General features: G+C 43.7%; 1 long non-coding RNA gene across 1 annotated transcript in view; it reads right to left on the bottom strand.

The window, feature by feature from the left end:
- Nucleotides 1-20098, bottom strand: part of LOC122919567 — a 28574-nt gene extending 8476 nt beyond the window's left edge. The window contains exons 1-2 of the long non-coding RNA XR_006386809.1: nt 20084-20098; nt 2553-2868 (exon numbers count right to left, since the gene is read on the bottom strand). This is a non-coding gene — a long non-coding RNA (uncharacterized LOC122919567). The remainder of the gene's footprint in view (nt 1-2552; nt 2869-20083) is intronic.
- Nucleotides 20099-25083: the final 4985 nt, after the last annotated feature.

Here is a 25083-nt window from a genome sequence, read left to right as displayed (position 1 = left end):
AGTCAAGTCCATAAATATTGGGACATCGACACAATTCTAACATTTTTGGCTCTATACACCACCACAATGGAGTTGAAATGAAACAGACAAGATGTGCTTTACCTGCAGACTGTCAGCTTTAATTTGAGGGGATTTACATCCAAATCAGGTGAACGGTGCAGGAATTACAGCAGTTTGCATATGTGCCTCCCACTTGTTAAGGAACCAAAAGTAATGGGACAATTGGCTTCTCAGCTGTTCCATGGCCGGGTGTGTGTTATTCCCTCATTATCCCAATTGCAATGAGCAGATAAAAGGTCCAGAGTTCATTTCCAGTCTGCTATTTGCATTTGGAATCTGTTGCTGTCAACTCTCAAGATGAGATCCAAAGAGCTGTCACTATCAGTGAAGCAAGCCATCATTAGGCTGAAAAAACAAAACAAACCCATCAGAGAGATAGCAAAAACATTAGGCCTGGCCAAAACAACTGTTTGGAACATTCTTAAAAAGAAGGAACGCACCGGTGAGCTCAGCAACACCAAAAGACCTAGAAGACCACGGAAACCAACTGTGGTTGATGACAAAGAATTATTTCCCTGGTGAAGAAAACACCCTTCACAACAGTTGGCCAGATCAAGAACACTCTCCAGGAGGTAGGTGTATGTGTGTCAAAGTCAACAATCAAGAGAAGACTTCACCAGAGTGAATACAGAGGGTTCACCACAAGATGTAAACCATTGGTGAGCCTCAAAAACAGGAAGGCCAGATTAGAGTTTGCCAAACGACATCTAAAAAAGCCTCCACAGTTCTGGAACAACATCCTATGGACAGATGAGACCAAGATCAACTTGTACCAGAGTGATAGGAAGAGAAGAGTATGGAGAAGGAAAGGAACTGCTCATGATCCTAAGCATACCACCTCATCAGTGAAGCATGGTGGTGGTAGTGTCATGGCGTGGGCATGTATGGCTGCCAATGGAACTGGTTCTCTTGTATTTATTGATGATGTGACTGCTGACAAAAGCAGCAGGATGAATTCTGAAGTGTTTCGGGCAATATTATCTGCTCATATTCAGCCAAATGCTTCAGAACTCATTGGACGGCGCTTCACAGTGCAGATGGACAATGACCCAAAGCATACTGCAAAAGCAACCAAAGAGTTTAAGGGAAAGAAGTGGAATGTTATGCAATGGCCAAGTCAATCACCAGACCTGAATCCGATTGAGCTGCATTTCACTTGCTGAAGACAAAACTGAAGGGAAAATGCCCCAAGAACAAGCAGGAACTGAAGACAGTTGCAGTAGAGGCCTGGCAGAGCATCACCAGGGATGAAACCCAGCGTCTGGTGATGTCTATGCGTTCCAGACTTCCGGCTGTAATTGACTGCAAAGGATTTGCAACCAAGTATTAAAAAGTGAAAGTTTGATTTATGATTATTATTCTGTCCCATTACTTTTGGTCCCTTAACAAGTGGGAGGCACATATGCAAAGTGTTGTAATTCCTGGACCGTTCACCTGACTTGGATGTAAATACCTCAAATTAAAGCTGACAGTCTGCAGGTAAAGCACATCTTGTTTGTTTCATTTCAAATCCATTGTGGTGTATAGAGCCAAAAATGTTAGAATTGTGTCGACGTCCCAATATTTATGGACCTGAGCGTAGATATGACATAACTCCCAATGAGGTACTCCCCTGGAATTTTTTTTAAGTCCAGTTAAAAGTTGAGGACCATTCTGAGGATTAGATACACTGCTCAGCCAGATGGTATCACATATGACAGATTTAGATACACAGCTTGCAGACAGTATCACACATGAGAGGATTAGATCATCAGCTCAGCAGACAGTGTCACACATAATACAATTAGATACATGGCTCAGTAGACAATATCATACATAATAGGGTTAGATACATGGCTCAGCGGACAGTATCACATATGATAGGCTTAGATACATGGTGCTGTAGACAGTATCACATATGATAGGCTTAGATACATGGTTCAGTAGACAGTATCACATATGATAGGCTTGGATGTATGGTTCAGTAGACAGTATTACATATGATAGGCTTAGATACATGGTTCAGTAGACAGTATCACACAATGATAAGCTTAGATACACTGACTTAGCTCATTATACTGCATTATATCATATCATATTTCCATATGTTATTAGAACACCTCCCTCCCAGCAGAAGAGACTGTATATTAGATATAACTGCCGTCTAGTGTGATATACGTCACTCCTATCTAGGTAACATTTCAGTAATATCTATTTTAGTGATTTTCTTTTGCATTGTCCTACCAGTGCAGTTCTCTTCCAGCTCTCTCTGTTATAATCTATGGGAAGAGCCCATCCAATCAGACATTTATACTGGTACCTATGGCTATTTCAGCCTGTCTTAGGTTCAACAACTATATTTAAATTAGCAAATTTTGGATAAATACTGCACAGGTATGTCAGCCAGAGATGGAGACAAGTACAGCATCACAGGTGCAGCCTCAGTACTATGAAGAGAAATGACTGACGTCTATGAGATATTTGTTGAATACCATTCACACACAAAGCATTACCTGGATGTTCGAATGAAGTGTAACGATGGGTACCTGATCCCCAGTCCTTATAAATGTGTTGCTTCACACAGTATTTGCAAATCAATGATATCTTCTCCCCACAATGTACAGATACATCCGGACAGGATATTGTGATACTGTTCTGTCTTCATACATGTTGACACAGTGTGCAGTCTGACATTCAGCATAAACCATTCCTGTCTCCCAAATAAGAGGACTGTTCTTTGTAGTCTAATTTGTTTATTGATCAACAGGTCGTACATGTGATTTATTGATTATATACGATTGATTGGTAAAACAGGATTGTTTGGTAAAACTACAAGAATACAAATAACATATATAAGTATTAAGCATAGCATAGCATGTACTATAACTTTACATTAACACTGAAGCACATGGTAAAATGGCTGCCTGTACATAAGATTGCATGGCTAGCTAAGGCTACTTTTACATTAGCGTTTTTGCTGGATCCGGCAGGGTTCAGCAAAAACACTTCCATTACTGATAATACAACCATCTGCATCCGTTATGAATTGATCCGTTTGTATTATCTGCAACATACCCAAGATGGATCCCTCATGAACTCCATTGAAAGTCAATGGGGGACAGATCCAATTTATATTGTGTCAGAGAAAACGCATCTGTTCCAATTGACTTGCATTGTGGGTCATGACAGATCAGTTTTGCTCCACATCCCATGCTGCGGTTTGCTTTACGGTATGAGAACGGAACGTAATGCATTTTGGAGCATTCAGTTCTGTTCAGTTACGTTTTGTCCCCATTGACAATGAATGGGGACAAAACAGAAGCGTTTTTTTTTCCGGTAATGAGACCCTATGACGGATCTCAATACCGGAAAATATTAACGCTAGTGTGAAAGTAGCCTAACAGTAATAACAACTCCCTGAGTAACAATTACAACTAGCTGAACAGCTCTGCAACACACAATATCCCTGAAACAAATGTAGATCTCTGACCAGATATGCTTTTACAAGGATGGTGGAGTTTGAGAAGGAGACATGCATAGGACAGCTCTGCTGATGTGTCCTGGAAACTGGAGACTTCTCTTTCCCAGGATGCTTTGCACTCCCACAATACAGTAGTATTGTAACAGGAAAAACAAAGTATAATACAACTTAACACCGCTAGATGGTGCTATAACCACACTAAACACTTCAGAAATACCAAGACTGAGGCAGACGTGATCTCTAATGATTCTCTAACTCAGCTGGGCAGAACAGAAATACTGATACCCGTAGGACAAGAAATCCGAGCACATTTATTGAAAGTGATCACACAAGAGCAATTTCTTAATCAGTTCCAAATTCAGATGGTTGTAACACAATAGTGGACCCCATTGAGCGAACATAAAAAAGAATACAATCCCAAGACAAAATTTAAGGTGACCTTCTTTAATTAGGAAAGAGTAAAATAATTCCATTTATTTAGCCTTGAGAAGAGGTAAGGAGTGGGAAAATTAATAATGTACATCGATTTACAAATGAATTCCCCAGAAAGACAAGTGTGCAGTGCCTCTGTTTGAAGGAAAAAAGGTAAAGTTCCCGAAGTCGACAAAGCTTCTTAGGCTACTTTCACACTAGCGTTCGATCGGATCCGTTCAGAACGGATCCGTCTGCATTATTTTAGCATATAAAAGCTAAGTGTGAAAATAGCCTCGTACGGATCCGTCCAGACTTTCAATGTAAAGTCAATGGGGGACGGATCCGCCTGAAGATTGAGCCATATTGTGGCATCTTCAAACGGATCCGTCCCCATTGACTTACATTGGAAGTCTGGACGGATCCGCACGCCTCCGCACGGCCAGGCGGACACCCGAACGCTGCAAGCAGCGTTCAGCTGTCCGCCTGTCCGTGCGGAGGCGAGCGGAGCGGAGGCTGAACGCCGCCAGACCACTCCATTCAGACTGCATCAGGGCTGGACGGCTGCGTTCGGGTCCGCTCGTGAGCCCCTTCAAACGGAGCTCACGAGCGGACCGACGAACGCTAGTGTGAAAGCAGTCTTAAACAGCGGTGAACCAGAGAAGAAGACACCTCAGCAGCTGGTCATAGCAGGAACATGTGATGGCTACAGTTGAGAGCTAGATAACCTTAGTGCCTATTGAAATGTAAAGGATTGGTGACCTGATCGTTTGCCACTTGGGATCTAGAAAGACGTTTTTCCTTTTAGGACAGTGAAATTTATGCATTTTTCTTATATTTTTCTGAATCAATAGGGGAAAACAAAGCTTTAAAATTGACATATACCATCATCAGTATCCTTTCCCCTCCTTTGATAGACAGATGTCATTTATAGTCAAGTATAGTGTTTTCTTGACAAGGCATAGAGGAACCGCAATGTGATCAACCACTACCCAAGAAGGGGTATGGCTATATAACTCTACTCAGCCACCCATTATCCATCATGTGTTTTATAGGGAATTTCACAAAATTCTAATGAAGTACATGAAAAAGCCCCCCTAGTTAAAGTATCCCCATCTCAGTTTCTTCTTCTTGTCATGCACAGTTCCCTAACTGAAGAACACTAGGGGCTTTGACATACTTGACATGGCAGCTGTGGAAAATTACCAGCTTCTCATTATTAGCTAGAAAGTCTCTCAGTGTTATTAACCCTTTCCACAGTACTTTAATTCATATGCAAATAAGCACTCGCAAGTGCCCAGGGGCGACATTCATCGTGTTGGCTGCTCTGTCTTTTTTCATTGTTTCCCTGCCCCAGCCTCTGCCTATTCCGCAGGACCAACGGTGTGAAAACGTGGAGGCGGAAGCGGCATGACCTTGCCAAGTTGCTGGTGTGGCTGTGCAGGAACCACATTCACCCAGTGGGCCATAAAGGACATGTATTGTCCCTGACCGTAGTTAGAGCTCCACGCGTCGGTTCTGCCGTGCACTTTGGCAGACACCGACAGGCTCAAGGACTGGCCTACCTTCTGTTCTACATGTGTGTGCAGGGCTGGTACTGACTTTTTTGCAAAGAAATAATGGCTTTGGACTCTCCACCTCGGCTTGGCACAAGCCATCAGTTCGCTAAAAGGTGCAGAATCCACCACTTGGAACGGGAGGGACTGAAACACCAGCAACTTGGACAGGAGCACGTTCAGCTTCTGCGCCGTTGGATGCGTGCACTGCATAATGTTGTCTCTTGGCAATCGCTTCGGTGATCGATTGCTGACGGAATGACTAATGAGGAGTAGGAGCAGGAGCATCTGGACCAGCAGAAGATGGGATTGACAGACAGCTCCCTTCGGCTGAGGTGGTGGAGCCTTGACTGGCTGAAACTGGGTGCGTGCCACTGGGTGATGTAGCGGTAGCTGCGGCAGGCTGGACCACCACATCGGAGCCACGGTTCTCCCAGGCCACTTTATGGTGATGCTCAGGGCCGACTTCAGCACCCGGCATACCTGGGCGTACTAAAATTTACTGTGGGTCCCAGTTAGTTCTAGCTACATCACTGCACAGCTCCTTCTCTCCTCCAGGCCCAGCCCAGCAGTGACATCATGACGTGTGTCTCACTGCAGCAGCGGGCCAGAGAAGAGAAGGCGTGCAGCGAGCTGTGGTTACTGAATGACAAGACCGCCGGCTCCCCTGTGCTCCAGCAATGATAGGTAAAGTGGATATAAAAAGTCTACACACCCCTGTTAAAATGTCAGGTTTCTGTGATATAAAAAAATGAGACAAAGTTAAATCATTTCAGAACTTTTTCCACCTTTAATGTGACCTATAAACTGCACCACTCAAATGAAAAACAAACTGAAATCTTTTAGGTGGAGGGAAGAAGAAATATAAAAATAAAATAATATGGTTGCATAAGTGTGCACACCCTTAAACTAATACTTTGTTGAAGCACCTTTTGATTTTATTACAGCACTCAGTCTTTTTGGGTATGAGTCTATCAGCATGGCACATTTTGACTTTGCAAAAACACTCCAAATCTGTCAGATTGCGAGTGCATCTCCTGGGCACAGCCCTCTTCAGATCACCCCACAGATTTTCAATCGGATTCAGGTCTGGGCTCTGGCTGGGCCATTCCAAAACTTTAATCTTCTTCTGGTAAAGTCATTCCTATGTTGATTTGGATGTATGCTTTGGGTCTTTGTCATGCTTAAAGGGAACCTGTCATGTGGATATTTGATTATAATCTAACTAATTATATACAATCATTAACTACTTAAAAGTACCTTAGATATATTCATTCCCTTTAGCTTAACTAAGGCCCCACTTCCAGCTGAAGAAGAACAGCCCCTTGGCATGATGCTGCCACCACCATGCTTCACTGTGGGGATGGTGTTCTCTTGGTGATGTGCAGTGTTGTTTTTGCTGCCAAACATATCTTTTTGAATTATGGCCAAAAAGTTCAACCTTGGTTTCATCAGACCATAACACCTTTTCCCACATGCTTTTGGGAGACTTCAGATGTGTTTTTTGCAAAATGTAGCCTGGCTTGGATGTTTTTCTTTGTAAGAAAAGGGCTTTCGTCTTGCCACTCTACCCCATAGCCCAGACATATGAAGAATACGGGAGATTGTTGTCACATGTACCACACAGCCAGTACTTGCCAGACATTCCTGAAGCTCCTTTAATGTTGCTGTAGGCCTCTTGGTAGTCTCCCAGACCAGTTTTCTTCTCATCTTTTCATAAATTTTGGAGGGAAGTCCAGTTCTTGGTAATGTCACTGTTGTGCCATATTTTCTCCACTTGATGATGATGTCTTCACTGTGTTCCATGGTATATCTAATGCCTTTGAAATTCTTTTGTACCCTTCTCCTGACTGATACCTTTTAGCAATGAGATCCCTCTGATGCTTTGGAAGCTCTCTGTGGACCATGGCTTCTGCTGTGGGATGCGACTAAGAAAATTTCAGGAAAGACCAACTAGAGCAGCTGAACTTTATTTGGGGTTAATCAGAGGCACTGTAAATGATGGCAGGTGTATGCTGACTCCTATGTAACAGGATTCTGAATGTGATTGCTTAATTCTGAACACAGCTACATCCCCAGTTATAGGAGGGTGTGCACACTTATGCAATTACATTATTTTAGTTTCTTTTCTTTTCTTCCCTCCAACTAAAAGATTTCAGTTTGTTTTTCAATTGAGTTGTACAGTTTATAGGTCACATTAAATGTGGAAAAAGTTCTGAAATGATTTATCTTTGTCTCATATTTTTTACAGCACAGAAACCTGACATTTTAACAGGGGTGTGTAGACTTTTTATATCCACTGTATGTGAGGGGGACACTGGGGGGTAATTACACTGTGAGGGCCCCTTACACAGTATAATGACCCCCAGTGCCCCCTTTTAGTATAATGACCCTCCATTCAGTATAATGACCCCCAGACCCCCCATTAAATAAAATGACCCCCAATGACCACTATACAGTATAATGACTCCCAGTGCCCCCTCCATACAGTATAACCACACTGGGGGTCATTATTCTGAATGGGGGGGTGACTGGGGGTCATTATTCTCAATAGAGGGCCACTCTGGGGTCATTATATTGTGTGTGGGGGTTTTGGGGGGGGGGGAATTATACTGTGTGAAGGGCCACTAGTGGTCATTATACTGTATAGGGGCCAGTGGGGTCATTATACCATGTGGGAGCCACAGAGGGACATGTAAATGAAAAAAAATGCCCCAAGGGGGCCTAGGGGGATTTGTCGCCCAAGGGCCCACATGAGGCTGGAGTCGGCCCTGGGGACGCTGCATATGTTGACACAAGGCTGTGGTGCCAACATTGGCACCCTGGTCACGCTTCACCTTCTGCCCACTGTAAGACAGTGACAGGCCTCATAGCTGTTAGGACAGAGGAATGGCAGGATTATCCATCTCTTTCCCATCAGTGGTCAGCAACAGGTGCCACAATCAACGGAGCATAAAGCTGTCCTCAAAGTGAGAGGGGTGTGTTTTGTACAGAAGCCTGGAGTGGTTCTGTGTGTGGTCTGAGCTGGGAGTGCTGAGAGATCACAAGGCTGGGATTAGCCTGAGGTTTGGGGGGATCCCGCGACGCCTAGGGATAAGGGTTGCATGGTCAGCGTAGGGTGTACGACTAGACCACAATCTCCCAAAAGACACCGGTGTGGTAACAGCCTGGAGGCTGATGGACATCAGGCTGGGAAAGCCGCATGGGTTCACGTGTGTGTGAACGGTGACTTAGGTGAGTCAGGGATATACTGTGTTTAGGTGTCGCGAGTTGGGACATGAAAACCTGTTGTCTGCGAAGGTATTTGTGAGGATGATCCCTGGAAAGAAAGTTACCTCTGACACCACATATTCTACATATGGCCATGTTGACCTCCTCCGGCGGATTCACAAAAAACTGCCACAGCGCCGAATACCTGATTTTCCCCCCAACACTACTCACTGGCTGACTGCTACCACCGCTGCTTCCGTGAACCCATGCACCACTCCTTTCTGGGCAGGTAGGCTACTGCAGAGCAAGTGGTCTACCCCGTGCACGTTTGGCTCCCGACCTCCCACTGCTGCCACCCTGCTGACTCCTGGCTACGCTAGCAACTTGCTGGCTCAGCCGCTGCCTGACGGGCAAGCTGCCACCCTGTTCTCCTGATGATGAAGAAGCCCCTTCTTCACACGGCTCCCAAGTGCGATTGGCTTCATCATCATCGAGTAGTGTCTCCTCAACGGTCTCTGGGTCAGGAGCCTGACCGCTCGCAATACAAGCTCCCACGCTACTCTCCTCATCACTACTTGCCCACCTAGCAAAGGAAGCGGTGGATGTCTTCTCCACATCTTGGCTGGGCAGTAGCTGCCGACTGTCCTCTAGTAGCTCATCCTCGCTGAAAAGTGGAGCTGAGCCCACTGCATGTAGTACTTCCCGTGGTGAGGGAATAGGATAGGTGATGGTACAAGGCCTGCTCCCAGGCCATGCCAACTAATGGTTGTGTCTGACGAACCCACCGACTATTGGCTGGGGGTATCTGATGTCATTTGGGATGACGTGGATGACAGAGTTAACCAATCAAGAACCGCTGGGTTGCTGGTCAAGACACGACAGCTAGATGACACCGGGAGCTCAGACCTCTCGCTGCGACTCCTGCTGCCACGCCCCCTTACTCTGCTGCGACATCTGCTTGCGCCAGAAACATTCAGGCCTCTGCCACTCCTCTGTGCATGGCCCAGCACTTCTCTGCCTGACATACTTGTAGCTGAATGAAACAAATTAAACGGAAATTAAAACAACCCTAAAAGCAACAAATATATTTTTCCTTTTTTACTGAAATAGGCCACTAAATGCTTTCACCACAATTAACTGCAGAAATGCACTGAGAATATATTTCTCTTGTTGTACTAAAATATGACCCTATACGCTTTGACCAGAAAAAACTCTAAGAGTGAAGTGCCTATATACACTGAACAAAAATATAAACGCTTGCTCCCATTTTGCATGAGCTGAACTCAAAGATCTGAAACATTTTCTACATACACAAAAGACCCATTACTCTCAAATATTGTTCACAAATCTGTCTAAATCTGTGTTAGTAAGCACTTCTCCTATGCCGAGATAATCCATCCCACCTCACAGGTGTGGCATATCAAGGTGCTGATGAGACAGCATGAATATTGCACAGGTGGGCCTTAGACTGCCCACAAAAAAAGACCACTCTGAAATGTGCACAGTTTTGCTTTACTGGGGGGGGGGATCAGAAAACCAGTCAGTATCTGGTGTGGCCACCATTTGCAACACATCTCCATCACATAGAGTTGATCAGGTTGTTTATTGTGGCCTGTGGAATGTTGGTCCACTCCTCTTCAATAGCTGTGCGAAGTTGCAGAATATTGGCAGGAACGGGAACACGCTGTCGTATACGCCAATCCAGAGCATGCCAAACATGCTCAATGGGTGAGATGTCCGGTGAGTCCGGGCCATGCAAGACCTGGGATGTTTTCAGCTTCCAGGAATTGTGTACAGATCCTTGCAATATGGGGCCGTGCATTATCATGCTGCAACATGAGGTGATGCTCGTGGATGAATTGCACAACAATGGGCCTCAGGATCTCGTCACGGTATCTCTGTGCATTCAAAATGCCATCAAAATGCACCTGTGTTCATTGTCCATAACATACGCCTTCCCATACCATAACCCCACCACCACCATGGGCCACTCGATCCACAACGTTGAAGTCAGCAAACCACTCACCCACACGATGCCACACACGCTGTCTGCCATCTGCCCCGAACAGTGAAAACCGGGACTCATCCGTGAACAGAACGCCAGATGCCATAGAATGTGAGCATTTGCCCACTCAAGCCGGTTACGGCGACGAACTGCAGTCAGGTCCAGACCCCGATGAGGACGACGAGCATGCAGATGAGCTTCCCCGAGACGGTTTCTGACAGTTTGTGCAGAAATTCTTTGGTTATGCAAACCGATTGTTGCTGCAGCTGTCCGGGTGGCTGATCTCAGATGATCATGAAGGTGAACGTGCTGGATGTAGAGATCCTGGGCTGGTGTGATTACACGTGGTCTGCGTTTGTGAGGCCGGTTGGATGTACTGCCAAATTCTCTGAAACGCCTTTCGAGACGGCTTATGGTAGAGAAATGAACATTCATTACACGGGCAACAGCTCTGGTAGACATTCCTGCAAAGGAGAAGCACTCACTAACACAGATTTAGACAGATTTGTGAACAATATTTTGAGAGTAATGGGTCTTTTGTGTATGTAGAAAATATTTCAGATTTTTTTGTTCAGCTCATGCAAAATGGGAGCAAAACCTAAAGTATTGCGTTTATATTTTTGTTCAGTGTATTTTTCTAGTAGTACTGAAATACGTCCCTATATGCTTACACCATAAAACAACTTAAAGGGAACCTGTCACCTGGATTTTGGGTATAGAGCTGAGAACATGGAGTGCTAGATGGCTGCTAGCACATCCGCAATACCCAGTCCCCATAGCTCTGTGTGCTTTTATTGTGGAAAAAAATGATTTGATACATATGCAAATTAACCTGAGATGAGTCAGAGCTTGAAAATATGACTCTTCTCTGGTCACACAAGTAAGATATGACTCTTTTAATGTTAATTTGCATAAAAGGCGGGAAGTACAAAAATGCATAATACTTATTGAATTTGTCTGCAAATGAAATTAAAAGTGTAATTTATATGTTTAGGGTAACACAATGAACATTTAGAAATGCTCATTGAGGGTAGCATAGTAGAGATGACAGGTATATATATTTCTTGAAGTACTGAAATAAACCCCTATACGCTTTCACCAGTAATAACTGCAACAGTGCAGTGCGTATATATTTTTATTTTTTTACTGCAATATGCTCCTATACGCTTTCACCAGAAATAACTGCATCAGTGAACTGAGAATATATATTTCTTGTTGGACTGAATTAGGCCACTATATGCTTTAACCAGAAAAAAATTAAAGAGTGAAGTGCGTATATATATTTCTTGCAGTACGGAAATATGCCTCTATACGCTTTCACCAGGAATAACTGCAGCAGTGAACTGAGAATATATATTTCTTGTTGGACTGAATTAGGCCACTACGGTATATGCTTTAACCAGAAATAAATTAAAGAGTGAAGTGCATATATATATTTCTTGCAGTACTGAAATATGCCCCTATACGCTTTCACCAGCAATAACTGCAGCAATGAACTGAGAATATATATTTATTGTTGGACTGACAAAGCCACTATACGCTTTGACCAGAAAAAAAATTAAAGAGTGAAGTGCCTTAATATATTTATTGCAGTACTCAAATACGCCCCTATACACTTTTACCAGAAATAACTGCAACAGTAAAGTGAGAATATATTTTTTTTATTGGATTGAATTAGGCCACTATACACTTTGACCGAAAAAAATTAAAGAGTGAAGTGCGTATATATATTTCTTGCAGTATTGAAATACGCCCCTATATGCTTTAACCAGAAATAACTGCAGCAGTGAACTGAGAATATATATTTCTTATTGAATTGAATTTGGCGACTTTAACTAGAAAAAAAATTAAAGAGTGAAGTGCTTATTGTGACAAAGTGAGAGGTTTGGTCTTGGAAAACAGGTAAATCCTCCTAGCATGTGCTGCTGGGCTGATTTACAGCTGGGTGAGGTTAAATACCGGACCAGATTTTAAACGCCGGTTTAAATTTAAATGTCCTTAAATAGGCAACTGGGCTCAGAAGCCAGGTCTCTGTGTTAGGATCTGGGAGCCTTGTGTCTGGATGAAGGCTTGCTACCTGTTTGGTGTGAAAACAGGTTGATGCTGCTATCAGGAAGGACTATTTGAGGCAGAATTGCTGCATGCTGTGAATTACACCGCAAGGTGACTTTTTGTTTGAATATGACTATTTGTTTTGTCACCTGCCTAAAGTGTGAATAAAACACTGAACTGTTTGATCCAAAGAACTTGTTGTTGCCTGTATACTGCGTCCGCTAATCCTGTCTACCAGAGTGAGTAGGGGTGACTGCCACTTCGGTGGAAAAGGGGGAGACAACCCCGCTAAGTGTGATGGTGGGAGAAGTTGAGGAATTTCCGGCGGGCCCTGAATTGGCAGACCTCAATGTTTCCGGGGATAATTTTGGTACCGCCCAACGTCGGGACCCAACCCTATCCCGCGCCTGGAAAAATGTGTTAATAGTAGATGGTGAACCACAACAACCTGGGGCAGAGTAGGTGTTTTCCCGTTTTGTGGTTCATCAAGATATGTTGTATCGGGTAAACCAACTACGGAGTGAACCTATTGAACAGTTGGGTCCCCAAGGCTTATCGTGAGTTTGAGTTAGATATAGCCCACCAACACGTTCTCGGGGGTCACCTGGGCTGCAGAAAACTCAGGATCATATTTTACAGCGGTTTTATTGGCCCAGCATATTCAAAGAAGTGGAAGAGTTTTGTAAATCTTGCCCGACCTGCCAGATAACTAGCCCCGAGCCACATTTCCGTAGTCCCCTAGTACCTCTCCCGATTATCGAAGTACCGTTTGACCGAATAGCTATGGACCTCATAGGCCCAGTAACCAAGTCTGCCAGAGGGCATCAACACATCTTAGACATTCTAGACTACGCCACTCGGTACCCACTGTGACATACATCAGCCAAACTCATAGCTAAGGAGTTAATGGAGATGTTTTCCCGAGTAGGACTACCTAAAGAGGTTCTGACCGACCAAGGGACCTCTTTTATGTCCAAGGTGATGAGGGAACTCTGTAAGTTGCTGCACATAAAACAACTATGGACGTCCGTTTACCATCCGCAAACGGACGGTGTGGTAGTACGGTTTAACCAAACATAAAAAAATATTTTGAAAAAGGTAGTGTCTAAAGATGGGAAGGACTGGGACCTCCTTCTGCCTTACAATTATTGTACTTCCCCTTTAAGAGCAGGGGTATGGTGTGTTGACCAACATTCTCTACTACTAATGTCCTATTGGACTCAATTCCACCAATTTTCCCTGCGCCTACCTATTTAACTAAGACTTAACTTTTATTCTCAATTACTTAATATTACTGGTGTGAATAGCTAATTCATTTAAATTAAAATTCCAGTAATCACTGCCCTTCATATATCACTTAGACCACCTTGTCAGATTGTCACCTGACTAGGTTAACCTCCTATACACTTGTGCCAACAGGCTGCGCGCTGCCTGTATATTATATATGCACTGTGTGTGTCATTTTGCTTGTGCTGTTGAGCGACAGTGATTTACTGTTATAAAATCAGAGCCTCACGCTGCCCCCCGACATGTTTCGCCGTATCACGGCGTCTTCAGGGGTTAGGGCAGAGTGCGCTTCTGCCTTATCTCATGTTCGCAGTGCTAGAGGTACCCCAGGCCTCTACTTCGAACTGCTATATGACAGACACCCTCGCGGTCTCTTGAATGTGGCTAAAGAGGCATGGGAACAACAACCCACTCCACATAAAAGTGTCATTGAGTATGTTACCCAGATGCAAGATCGGATAGAGACAGTGTTGCCTCTTGTTAGGGAGCATATGGAGGCAGCTCAACGAGCCCAGAGTCGGGTCTATAATTGGCAGGCTCAGGTCCGGATCTTTAACCCCTGGTGATCAGGTTTTGGTTCTGGTGCCGACCGTGGACAGTTCCTGGCTAGGTGGCAGGGGCCCTACGAGGTACTCGAGAAAATTGGAGATGTAAACTACAAGGTACACCAGCCAGGGCGGCGAAAGCCGTAGCAGGTTTACCATGTGAATTTACTCAAACCATAGAAAGATAGGGAAACCTGTACAGAAGACAACTTGCGGCGGGTTTTCTAGGAGAAGAGGCATAAGTGACCTGAGAATATATATTTCTTGTTGGACTGAAATAGGCCACTATACGCTTTAACCAGAAAACAATTAAAGAGTGAAGTGCGTATATATTTTTCTTGTAGTACTGAAAGACGCCCCTATACGCTTTCACAAGAAATAACTGCAACAGTGCACTGCGTATATATTTTTCCTTTTTTACTGTAATACACCCCTATACGCTTTTAACAGAAATAACTGCAACAGTGCAGTGCGTACATATTTTTCTTTTTTTTACTGAAATACACCCCTATACGCTTTCACCAGAAATAACTGCAGAAGTAACCTGAGAATATATATTTCTTGTTGGACTGAAATAGGCCACGATACGCTTTGACCAGAAAAATTTTTAAGAGTGAAGTACGTATATATTTTTCTTGTAGTACTGAAATACGCCCCTATATGCTTTCACCAGAAATAACTGCAACAGTGCAGTACGTATATATTTTTCTTGTTGTACTGAAATACGCCCCTATACGCTTTCACCAGAAATATCTGCAACAGTGCAGTGCGTATATATATTTTTCTTTGTTACTAAAATACACCCCTATACGCTTTCAACAGAGATAACTGCAGAAGTGAAATGCGTATATATTTTTCTTGTAGTACTAAATAAGAAACTAAGATATAAGCCTCTAAAGCCTTTTCAACATAACACTTGCAGCCCAATAGCAAAAAGCTTGAATGACAGAGCTGTCTAATGACTATTTGCATCCCCAAATAATCGTTCCCTGCACTTGTAAATCACTTTCCTATCAATGTCCCTAGAGCCTTCTGACGTCTCTCCCTGCACTAAGATGCTGTGAAATGATTCCTCCCTATATTTTCCCTGCACTTATAAATAGTTTTTTCTGTCTCCCCCCCCACAATTGTTTTTCCCATTGCTGTCCCTAGCGCCTTCACACATCTGTCCCTGCACTTTGAACGCTGGAAAATGTCTGACTGTACGATGGCTGACAAATTTATAGGGCTGTGACATCACAGGGCTGGCTGGCTGCTGATTAGCTGCATGCAGGCATGTCAATCTGGGTGATGCCGCCTTCCCAGAGTTCCTTGCCCCATGTCCTCAGTTATCACACGTGTAGCCGCCGTTTTAGGAAAATTGCGATTCGTTACCATGAAGCGGGAGCAAATTCCCATTCGTTGCAAATCAAATTTTTTCTGTAATTCTAAACAAATTCCACTTCGTCAGCTTTGATTCGTTCATCTCTAGTTGTGATATATGTCCTGTTCATTTGCACTGTATTTGCAGGGCTCTGTGGAAAGGGTTAATGAATACTGAGAGACTTTTGGGACTTTGAATAAGAAGCTGGTAGTTTTCTACAGCTGCCATAGGGTTTAAAGAAGAGTATGTTTTGGAGGGAAAAGCCAGACTTGCTTACCACCAAAACCAGACAGATTGAACCTTTGAATGTTTGGGGTTTAGCTCTGTTGTTATGTCTGGAAACTTATTTTTACTGTGTCATTGCCATTGAGTATCATTGAAGCTCTAATGTAATTCTATGCCAGACGAGAGTGGCAACTTTGTAATTGTTTGTGCTGAGTTTCTCCACTCCACCCCTCCCACTCGGGGAAGGGCTGGCAGCCTTAGTCCTGGGGAGCAAATCCAGTCAAGTGGCCAATTTTTTGCCCCGCCCATTATTAAAAGACCTTCCTACATATAATAGGCCACTCCCAACAAACACTGTACAGCTGAAATTCTATTGTTGAGGCCTGTCTCTACACATCATAAGGAGAGGGGAGGACCTGCCTGCTTCACATTATGCAACAGACAGCCGGCTACAGCCAGGAAGCTCCTCCGCTCTCCTACCTCCCCAGATCCTGCTCAAGGCCTGTGGTTTCCCCCACCATCTGCCAGCCGCCCGTGGCCTGCTGCCCCCCCTGGTCGTCCTCACCCAGCTCTGAATCCCCCTTCTGCAAATGGCAGGGGGAGGAGCCGGAGCATCTCCTCTCCTACATAGCGCCACCTACCTCTTACATCCAGTGATGTCACCTTTGTTGTAGATGTTCTCTTTCCTCATCTTCTCCATTCAGACCAGACCGCCATGATGATTTTTCAGCCATCTCCTGTCTCTGCAGAGATTGACAAACAGACATTAGTTTCCCACATTTCCATCATCTTTACATCTTCTGAACACCCTTTCCTTCCACCCCCAATACTATACTGCAGAAACAGTCCCCCTGGAAATACTACTACCACACAGATAGTGCCCCGAATACTATACTGCAGAAACAGTACCCCTGGGAATACTACTACCTCACAGATAGTGCCCCCTTCAACAATTATTGGCACACAGGGCTCTAAAAAATAACTGCGCCCAGACACTAATAGTATAAAGATAATGTCCCCCCAAAATAATTGTGCTAAGTTGATACTATGCCAGGGTGCCCCCCAAAGTAACAGTGCTCCCCAAAATCCCACTAATAGAAATAATTCTCTGCCAGAGCACACTTAGTAGTAATAGTGCCCCTATAGTGCCCATACTAGTAATCATGTTCCTCATAGCCCCCCCAGTAGTAGTAAAGCTCCCCATAATACCCCCTAGTAGTAATAATATGACAGTACATGAAATACCCGCTTAGTGCCCGCAGTTGAGCTAATGTCCCCATAATGTATGCCAGTATAAAATACCCCTATATAGTGCCCCAGTAAATGCCCTCATAGTGCTCCTCTCCCCCTTCCCCATAGTGTCCCCCATAATATGTCAGTAAAAAAATGCCCCTTCTTAGTGCCCTCAGCAGATGTCCCTAAAGTGCTCCTCTCCCCGATAATGTGCCAGTAAAAAATGCCCCTTCTTAGTGCCACTATATTCCCCAATAGTGCCCCAAATAATGCCCCATAGTGCCGCTCTCTCCTATAGTGCCTCCCATAATGTGCCAGTAAAAAATGCCCCCTTAGTGCCACCAAATGCAATAGTGCCCCCCATAATGTGCCAATAAAAAAGGCCCCTTTAGAGCCCCCACTTCCCCATAGTGCCCCCAAATAATGCCCCTATAGTGACACCAGATGCCCCATGGTGCCTCTCACCCCTATAGTGCCCCCATAATGTGCCAATAATAAAAAAAAGCCCCTTTAGAGCCCCCAGATATCCCCATAGTGCCAGCTCCCTTCATAGTGCCAGCTCCTCCCCATAGTGCTAGCTCCCCCCATAGTGTCAGCCCACCCATAGTAGTAAAAAATAAAGTATTGGAATCGCACTCACCAGATCTTGCGGTCAACCGGAATGCAACAGCCCACCTGGAGTCCAAGATTCTTTAGGGCTCCCTCATGATGAATCCGAAAAAAAGCAATGGAGGCAGCATGTCCGGTAAAAAACCCTTTAATGGGCACAGCCAAGTGAACTTAACGTGCAAAAAAGTTGTGACGTTTCGGCCGCTTCACAGCCTTTATCAAACACACTTTTTTGCACGTTAAGTTCACTTGGCTGTGCCCATTAAAGGGTTTTTTACCGGACATGCTGCCTCCATTGCTTTTTTTCGGATAGCCCACCCATAGTGTCAGCCTCCCCATAGTGCCAGCTCCCCCCATAGTACCAGCTCCTCCCATAGTTCCAGCTCCCCCCATAATGCCAGCTCACCCCATAGTGCCAGCTCACCCTTCTTCTGCCAGACTGGAGAAGCCAGTCCTATGCCTCGCCTGTATTGTTTTGCACCTGAATTCCTCCAGTAAAGAAGCACCTTGGTTTACTGCAGACCCTGACTCTCTGGACTTAATTCCCATTGGGGTGCACCACGCCTTACCATCCCTTCTGGAGAGCATCCACACATGGTGACACCTCGGTGGTCTCTGGGGACCCAGCATAGCATTAGGGCCAACCCAGTCCTGGCCATGCACTGTAATGGGAGCTACTGAAACAACGAGTGCTGGAGTGCTGGTGGTCAGGACTGTGTCTCATTTCAGCGAGATGAGACAACCCCTTTAAAGAGGTTCTCCGGGTTATCCTCAGGATAGGTCATCAATATCAGATCGGCGGGGGTACGACACCCGGCACCCCTGCTTATCAGCTGTATGAAGGGAAGGTGCGCACAGTGCGCAAGTTCCGTCATCCTTCTCTCTTGCCAGGTGTTGGACCCCTGCCGATCTGATATGATGACCTATCCTGAGAATAGGTCCTCAATATCTCGAGCCTGGAATTACCCCTGTAAGAGACACAAATTTAGGGAACTGTAGATACGTCAATTAGATATCCTCATCCCATGACCCAGATAGCATCATTCCATTAATCCAGCACAATCAATACCAGGTAAGTGAAAGATCAATAAAAATTAACCTATGTACAATCGATTGTTGGGGGTTTCTGAAGACGGACTTGGGGCAATCTGCAAGTTTGCAATCTCATAATCAATTACCTGTTTTTGATATTCAGGTTTGGAGAATCCATTTTTATCATGCAGTTGTGAATTTCTGTACTATCAGGTTTTTTGTACAAATGGCAAAGGAAAGGAAATGTTACTTTTAAATTCCATCTTGAATAAAACCAAAAAAGACTGTGGAATTAAGCCACGTCAAGAAGAGCTCTAACTTGTTTCAAGAAAGCTGGCCAGAAAAGAAGGAAACAATAAGAAGTAAACAGTCGATTTGCTTATTGTTTAAAAATCATTTGAAATGAAAAAAGATTGCCTAAGACGTTGCAGAATTTCCTTAAACGATGTATTCAGTTACCAAACAGAAGATCTGCTTTGTCATGGATGTGATATTATAGACCAGTGCCAGGAAAATTTATTGCGCGGCATAGGGGTTAAGGCCGTATTACACTACCTGATTTTTCTGCAGAAAATCGCTAACGAGCGTTCCGCATGAGCTTTTGTTAGTGATCATCTTGCAGTGCAATACTGTTGCCAATTTCCAGATGAACGAGAAGTCATCGGGCAATCTAAATCTTTTGACATGTTAAAAAATTATCATTTGCATTCGGCAGATCGTTTGGTCTAATAACAATCTGCCGCTGGCAAACCGCTATACAGCATGGGAACGAGTGATGTCATAATGAGCGCTCCTCTCTATGCTGTGGAGGAGATCGCTACATGTAATAGTAGAAGTCTCCTCCGCTAGCAAGCAGGTGATTGCTGGGAGGGAACGCTTCCCTCTCGACAATTGTCTGCCACATCTGGCTGATTAAAAATGCCTTAAGTCACTCTCGATGAGCAAATTCCTTGATTTTGGAAGAGTTGCCCGCCCTCCCAGCGATTCAAGTTGTATAAGGGTCGTTGAGTCTGCACTCCAGTGATAGTCTCTTACTCATTAGCTGTGTTCCTGGTTCTTGTGCCTTTTGGATTGCTTGTTCCACTGACCGTGGCTCGTCTTCTGACGACTTTCTGTCTCTAGTTTGGTATTGCATAGCCTGTCTGGTTCTGCCGCATTTACAAAAGACTCTGCTATACAGACAGATAGAACGCCGAATTCCCCGGAATGTGGTAACACCATTTCCTTCCTCTCCTCTTCACGGGTACTGCTCCGGTATTTCTTTTTTTTTTTTTCTCAAGAAAATTTTTATTGTCAAAATGTATAGCAAGTGGTATCGACATATTGTGGACGCAGCCACACAAGAGTTCTTCAAACGTATAAACTCGATAACTGGTGGGCGCAGCCACCGTTTTGGTAGATTGACAACATTTTTGTTAATGTATAAAGTCCTATGGCACCCGCGCGGGTGCTGCCAACATAGAACTTAGGGTAACAACAATAAGAACTATTACAGTAAGCTACCCGAAGGTAAGTCATGAAGGGGGAGGGGGGGGGGGAGAGAATAAGAAAAAGAAAAATAATAAAAATGAAAGAGATGGTATTGTTGAAAAGCAACCAAAGGCGTATAATTACCTACTTATATTAGGCCAATTCAGGGAATCCCTGGGAGATGCACAAGAGCATCCATAGGAGATTGATTACTGCGGCAAAGGAAATTTAGATAGCCACGGGGACCAGGAAGTATAGAAGAATTTTAACCTGTTCGTTCTATGGGCCCATAAATGTTCAAAAATGACATTTGTGGAAATCCTTTCTGTCAATTCGTTCACGGAAGGGCTCCTAGATGATTTCCAATGTTTAGCAATCAATAATTTAGCTGTTAATAAAATATGACATAATAAAGGTCTAACTTGGGGGGGGAGTGTGTCAATGTCTAATGACAAAAGAGCCATAGCTGGGGATAGCATTAGACTCCGTCCTAAGACATCTTCAATTAGCTTATTTACTTCTACCCAGAAGGGGCGGAGTCCAATGCAATCCCAAAAAACATGGATCAAATTACCAGGCTTCACTTGGCATCGCCAACATGTATTGTCAATGTTAGGATAGAATCTGGCAAGTTTGACTGGGGTGAAGTACCACCGTGTTAGGAGTTTTAGGTACCCTTCAATCAGATTAGAGTTTCTTGTGGCTTTGTAAGTAGTTCTTATCGCAATCTGCCATTTAGCCAGGGGAAAAGATATTTTAAAATCCCTCTCCCAGTTAAGTAAATGTGCTTTCTTAGTAAAGTGGTCATCATTTGTCACATAGTTGTATATAACCTTTGTAGGTACTTGGGGAATTCCTTGTGGGCCAGGTGCTGTATGGAGTAGAATTATCGGGACTTTTACTTCCCTTTTAGGTCCTTTAACTAAAAAGTGGGCTATTCTAGTAAACTGGTAGCTATAAGAGTCCGGTAGATGATATGAGGATTTCAGACATGCAAAGGACTTAATAGTATCTCCCTCATAGAGATCATTCAATACGCTAATCCCTGCTTTCCGCCACCCGCTCACCGAGATGTCTGGAATATAATATTGCAGAATCTCTACCGGGATCTGCAAGGTTTTCACCGGCACCTTAAGCTCATCCTTCTGCAACACCATTTTCCATGTTTGGATAGTGGCTTTCATTGTCGGTGCCGTGGGTAGCGGAAATTTCTTATCCATTGCATGTAATAGCAAAAGTGAACGGAGAGTCTTCCCCTCATTAAGATCCGTTTCTATCTGTTTCCAGCTTGGATATTGTTCTGTGTTAAGCCAAAGTTTTAGCTGCTTTAAGATAAAGGAGTTGTAATACCCCTGAAGGTTAGGGACACCTAGGCCTCCATTGGACCTGTGGTTATAAAGTATAGAGGCTGCAATTCTATGAGGACCTTTGTTCCATATGAATGAAAGCATTTGAGTTTTAAACTTAGCTATGACTGAAGCAGGGATGGGGATAGGAAGTGTTCTGAACAGATATAGAATTTTTGGTAGAATCATCATTTTATATATTGTTATTCGTCCCAGCCAGGACAACTCTATTTTGGAGTATCTGATCAAGTCGGCTTGAAGAGATTTGTACATTGTATCATAGTTATACTTTACTATTCTGGATAGAGGAAAGCATAACTGGACACCCAAATATGTAATAGATTGTTCTGCCCATTGGAAAGGGAATTCTTTTCCTAATAACTCTTTCAAGGGTGGAGGGACTTTTATAGCTAGCATTTGGGATTTGGTCTCATTAACTTTATAATATGATACCTCTCCAAATTCTTTAATAATCTGAGAAGCCGCTCTTAAGGAAGGAATGGGATCAGTGATTGACAGGATGACGTCATCCGCGAACAGTCCTATTTTATGTTGGCGGTTACCGGCTGGGATACCCCTAATCTCACTTGACACCCTTATCATTTCCGCAAAAGGCTCCATAACCATTAAAAAAAGGAAAGGCGAAAGGGGGCAACCCTGACGAGTGCCATTTGTAATTAAAAAAGGGGATGATAAGGACCCATTTACCAATACTCTAGCTGAGGGGGAAGTATAAAGAGCTAAAATTGCAGTTTTTATATAGCCACTAAACCCAAATTTATTTAGCACTGCTGATGCAAATCCCCAGTGTATCCGGTCGAACGCCTTCTCTGCATCTAGGGTAAGAAGCAGAGAAGACGACGCCATGGACCTAGCTTTCTGCAATAAACCCAGCATCCTCCTAGTCCCATCTGGGGCCTCTCTGCCCTTTGTAAAGCCTACTTGATCACTGTGAATTATTATAGGCATAAACTTCATAAGTCTATGAGCGAGTAATTTGGCATAAAGCTTAATATCACAGTTAAGAAGCGAGATAGGGCGGAAATTTGCGGGGGAGTCAGGTGTTTTCCCCGGTTTAGGTATGGTGACGATGGTGGCTTGCAGCATTTCAGATGGAAATTGGTCACCGAGTAAGACTCCATTAAAGAGTTTCACTAGATGTGGCTGCAAAACGGAGGAGAATATCTGATAGTATTCGTTGGAAAATCCATCTGGACCGGGTGACTTGTTAGCTTTAAGAGATTTAATAATACTTTCTATTTCGGAAATGGAGACTGGGGAATTTAGTTCCGTTAGTTGTTCAGAGTTTAAAGAGGGCAAATTAATTTTTTGGAGAAAAGCATCAATGCTGTCTGTGGATGGTTGGTGAGTGGAGGCATCTTTGCTAAGGTTGTATAGCTTCGAATAGTACTGATTGAATGCTTCTGCTATCTTATTTGGGTGAGTAATTTTAGATATCTTGTCAGGGGCTAGTATAAAAGGGATATTAATTTTTTGGGCCAGCGGTTTTACTTTCCTCGCCATTAATCTACTTGGTTTATTGTATGACCTGTAGTACGCTAGACGCATAGAGGTTAGCTGTCTATCATAATCCATCTGAAGGGTAGAGTGAATATCATGTCTGAGAGACATTAATGTTTTATGTAATAGTAAGGACGGGTCTGAACTAATTTGTCTTTCCAGTCTGGTTTCTTCATCTAGGAGGGATGTCAGTTTAGCTTCCCTTATTTTTTTGAAGTGAGAGCTTTGTTTAATCAGTTCTCCTCTAATAGTCGCTTTATGGGCTTGCCAGATAGTAAAGTTACTAACATCACCTGTGTTATTGAGGGAGAAATACTCTATCAAAGCTGCTTTTGTACGTGCCTGATACGTGGGATGACGGAGAAGAAAAGTATTGTTTCTCCACACTCTTTGTGTGTTTGTTGGTAAGATTTGGGAGATAGAACAATATATGGGCGCATGATCTGACCAAGATGTCTTCCCAATTGAAGATTTGGAAATCTTAGACAAAAGAGATCTGTCTGAAAGAAACAGATCAATTCGGGAGAATGATCTATGTCTAGCAGAGTAGAAGCTATATTCCCTAGAATTTGCATTTAAACACCTAAACGTGTCATAAAAATGATTGTCCCTTATCCACCGTCCCAGTGAGGGAGCCAACACTCTATTCGAGCTGGAAGAATCAATAGACCCGTCGGGGACAATGTTGAAGTCTCCACATATCATCAAAGCTCCTTTTTGAATCTTGCGAGTTTTTGCCAGGACTTTGTTTAAAAATCTAACTGGGGATTTGTTAGGGGCATAGATATTGACGAGGGTCATTACTACCGGGCCAATCTGGCCTACTAAGATAATATATCGCCCGCCTTCATCACAAATCACTTTTTCAGTTTGAAATCCTAGTGAGTTTCTTATTGCAATAGCTACTCCTGCTTTCTTTTTACAAGAATTAGCGAGTAATACTATAGAGAACTCTTTATTAGAGAACTGTGGATGTTTGCCACTCACAAAATGTGTCTCTTGAACACAAACTATATCAGTATGAGAGGAGCGAACATCCTTCCAAAGCGAGGATCTTTTGTATGGAGAGTTGAGCCCCTTGGCATTAATAGATAGTACCTTAACCGCCATCACATATAAAAATACCTTGAGGTAGAATACATAGTGTAGCCCTTACAACTCTAGTCTGTGTAGGAACTGGATATAGTATAGCATCACCATCTGTAAAAAGAAAATTAAAAGGACATAGAAAAAGAAAAAGAATAGGGGAGACAACATTGCCAAAATAACACAGTATTAGGATTAATACGATTCGCATAGTAAACTGGGGTTAAACAATCAGAATTGTTATGACTGGTCTGGAGGAGGTTAAAGAGAAACCTGGACCAGAGAAATCTGGGGGGGAAACAGTCCGGCCCTATTCCTCCATCCCTATAATGGAAAACAATATGGTTAAAGAGAACAACGACCGCTCTAGACCGTATTATGAAACTCAATCTCCCACTGTGGACCAATCTGGAGTAATACGGGCGTTAGGTTTGTTCTTTGCTGGTGTCGGCGAGGTCGGTCCGCCAGCATTCCAGGCCTTAAGTAGTGCTTCACCCTCTTCTGGGTTCTTTATGATATATGTTCTCCCATCTTTGTGGATCAGGAGCTTCATCGGGAATCCCCATCTATATGGAATCTGAAGATCTCTCAGAATTCTGGTAATTGGAGAAA

Source organism: Bufo gargarizans, chromosome 9 (assembly GCF_014858855.1).
Source record: "Bufo gargarizans isolate SCDJY-AF-19 chromosome 9, ASM1485885v1, whole genome shotgun sequence".
NCBI lineage: Eukaryota > Metazoa > Chordata > Amphibia > Anura > Bufonidae > Bufo > Bufo gargarizans.
Note: the sequence above shows the minus strand (reverse complement) of the source record. Positions and strands in the feature narration are given on the sequence as shown.